This window comes from Clarias gariepinus, chromosome 24, assembly GCF_024256425.1.
Source record: "Clarias gariepinus isolate MV-2021 ecotype Netherlands chromosome 24, CGAR_prim_01v2, whole genome shotgun sequence".
Classification (NCBI taxonomy): domain Eukaryota; kingdom Metazoa; phylum Chordata; class Actinopteri; order Siluriformes; family Clariidae; genus Clarias; species Clarias gariepinus.
The window spans coordinates 17,245,948-17,249,637 of NC_071123.1; the positions used below are offsets into that span (position 1 = coordinate 17,245,948).

Below are 3,690 nucleotides of genomic sequence, written 5' to 3' on the forward strand. Positions count from 1 at the left end.
GTGTGTGTGTGTAAGCAGTGAGCAGTGAGGTTGTGAAAGATCTGTGCTGTTACACCGCTTCTGAAAAACAAGTTATGAGGAAAGCTGGGGAAACCTTTCTGTTCTTTCTTTCAGTTCCATTTTATTGTGTAATCCATCCTTTTTTTTTCACACATTGTATTTTGTGTTTTACAGAATTACCTGATGGAATATATACTGTAGAAGTAGAATATTTATAGAAGCATAAAAATAAAGATAGAGTCCAAATGAAAGCACACTAAAAATATGCTAAATAAAACAAAATGAAAAACTTTAACACACTTAAAACAAGATTAAAGCAAGGAAGTATAAAATTAACAAAAGTAAATAAAATGAGATTTTACTCAATTCTATGTCTAGTCTAAGGATGTACATTGTCACGAAGCAGCTTTGCAGAAATAAAAACTATGCATACCTATGGAAGGAAGAAGGAAGGTAATAAGCATCCAATTCGAGATGAAAAAACAAACAAAGCAATATTTTTATTAGTTAGTCAATAAAAGGTGGATTAATTCATTATTCATTCAAAATAGTTCCTTTTTACGCAAATTTAATTTTAAATATTATTATTTACCCTACTCCAAAAACTTTGTTTTAATTGTTTTACCTTTGTAAATAAATAAATAAATAAATAAATGAATAAATAAGTCATTTGTAATTGTTATTGATTACAAGTTATTGACTGATTAGTACATGTTAAAGAAATGTACTAATCTCGGAATTTTAATTAAATCAGTTGAGTGAATTGTAGAACTCTGGAAGACTTTGTATTTTGGGGGGTAAAAAAAGGTTTGTTTAATTAATTAATTGGTTGTTAGAGCAACACATTTTCTCCACCGTACATTGTAAACCACTCTAGGAATTTTCAGACTGTCTCAACATGGCTATTGCCACAGCTCTTGCAACTGCTTATTTTGTTTTCCCACTAAATTTGTCCATTTCATTCATATTCCAAAGATAATTATTTTATTCTGTTTTACTTTCAATTGATTGCATTAGATTGATTTTGTTACTGTTTTGTGTCCTGTATGATGTAAGCCTTATACTATTACTTGTTAAGTAATAATAATTCAGACTGGGACTTGGGACTGTGCAGAATGACAGAAGACAGTTATGAGAGTAAAAAAAAAAGTGTGCTAAAGATTTTTTATTTCACTTTATAATCCTGCTACACTTATGCCAAGTGTTTCGCTAATGCTTGCATAAGATCAAAGTAAAATGTTTTCTCAGGTATCTGAAATTTTATCTATATTTTCAATGTGAATTTGCAGTGGTGCTCTGTCACTGGGGATCATCATTTACAGACATGCAGCCTTTTGTAAAACACGACTAATTTAAATGTTTTTCTGTAGCTAAGAGTCTCACCATATTATACATATTATACTATACTTTACCACTTAGCCCACTTCTATCTTAGCCTACTTCTACTTCCTGACTGGCAGACTACAGGCAGTACAGATGGGCAGATATGTCTCAGCCTCCCTTACCACAGCACTGGAGCCCCTCAGGGTTGTGTTATAAGTCCCCTGCTGTACTCAATGTACTGTATATGTTCGACTGCTTGGCCACTAGCAAATCCATAACCATCATCAAGTTTGCTGATGCAATCGTTGTGGTGGACACCTGATCTTGGACAACAATTAGAAGACCTACTTGGAATACCTGGAGAACTGGTGCCAGAGGAACAACCTTCTCCTGAACATCACCAGACAAGGGAGTTAATAGTGGACTCATGTAGGACAAATGATGCTAAAGCGAGGCCATCATTTTTTTTTACATAAGTGAGGACCAACTGCACTCTCAGAGTTTATCATTTCTTTCTGTACAGTCTGTAAGTCTGTAAAATTTATGCTAATGCTTATTGTTCTTACAATTTAATTTAAAATATAAAATATCAAATGTGCTTCTGTGTAATTTTTTTTAGTTAGCTCTCAAATGTTTATTATCCACACAACTTTACTTCTGTTTTTTTAAAGAAGGCATTTGTTGATTTGTTGACCAACCCCAAAACCCACCTCCATCAGGCCACACCTCAGCATCAATATCTTTGTGCTGCTAACACATACCCCTCATTTCTCCTGAAGTCTTGCTCACGCAGCCAAGAGTGTAAGACTGAACGAAATATGTCTGGGACTCCTGGTGCACCCACATACTTGGGTTGGTCCATCTTTAACACATTATTCTGCTGTCTACCAATTGGAATTGCTGCAATTGTGTTCTCGTGCCGGGTAAGTAATATACATTTTTCACCAGCACTTTGACTCATCACTGAATCCACATCATAAAATACTATAGTAAAATAAGATTTAAACAAAAAGAAGGAATTGATGATTTTTATTGCAGGCTGACACGGCTAACACCATTGGTGATAGTGCCACAGCTAATGCGCATTCCAGAATGGCCAAGAACCTGAATATCGCTGCACTGGTCGTCGGCATTGTTTTCATCATTATCTATATTGTTTACTTTGCAACAATTGGTAAACAGCAGCCATGAATACACATAAAAGGCAATGGGGACAGATGTGTCACAATGTCATTTTTACATATGTCTTACAGTGGTTCAATACACATTCCATTTGAGTCAAGTTTTATTTTATTTTTTTTCCTTTTTCCTTTTTTTTTAGGTTTGTTGTTTATTTCATTTATGATTAAAATAAACTTTGTATTGCATGTCATCCTGCAATCTTTTTATGATCAAAGAACTATGGAAAGTCTGTAAAATTACACTGTTATGTTACAATATTTTCAAGATGTCATTTTTAAAATAAAATCTAAAATCTATGATTGTTTGCGTGTGTGTGTGTGTGTGTGTGTGTGCGTGCTGAGCTAGCCTAGGTCTAGTTTTCCTTTTACATTTAATTTTTTATTTATATATTTATTTTATTTTTTTCAACAGTCTGATTTCCTGGATAATGACTGTCAGTTCTTTGCACTCTGTGTTCCTGGCTTTTCAGAGTGGTTGCTATTGCGCATTCACCTGCTGCTTATCACTTATTGTGATAACCAGGCATCTCTAGATTTCCCCATCAGTCTGTCCGTTTGCCCTTCTAGGTAAAAAAAAAAATGTTAGGCATATGGAACAACTTAATTAACATGTATAGTTGTATTTACACTATACAAAAGTAGAATTCTAAGTGTATTAAGTGTACTTTTATTTGCTGAAGTTAAAAAACTTCAAGTATACTTTGTACGCTTAAAGTATATGGATGTATATGTAGTGTGAAATTTAAGTGAAATTTAAGTATATAAATTTTAAAAAGTTTTATATTTATAATTTTAGAAAGTTTAGATATTGTGTCACAAATACACTAAGAATATACTATTAATATATTCTTATTGCAGCAGTAGCATGCTTAGTTATACTTCTGTTTATACATTTTTTAGTTATTTATAGTTATTTATAAAAATATGAATGACTAAAGAGTTATTACACTGTATTCAACACAAACTAGGCTACAGTAATATCTGAGCAGCATGCATGTACAAGTTTGTATTTTGGCAGAAAATAACAGTTATGCATGGTTTTGAAAAAAATAGGTAACTGGAATAAGCCAAAACCACATTCAGAAAAGCTCACCGTTACAACCTACGTATACATAAACTACTTGCTCACATAGTGCAGAAAAAGTTTCAGGATTAAGGGGAGAGGGACGAACATGACCTGTTTAGG

General features: G+C 33.1%; 1 long non-coding RNA gene across 1 annotated transcript; it reads left to right on the plus strand.

Annotated features, from left to right (window-relative positions):
• Positions 1-1,841: 1,841 nt before the first annotated feature.
• Positions 1,842-2,801, plus strand: LOC128512526 (uncharacterized). Its single transcript, XR_008356298.1, has 2 exons — positions 1,842-2,246; positions 2,362-2,801. It is a non-coding gene; the product is annotated as an uncharacterized LOC128512526 (long non-coding RNA).
• Positions 2,802-3,690: the final 889 nt, after the last annotated feature.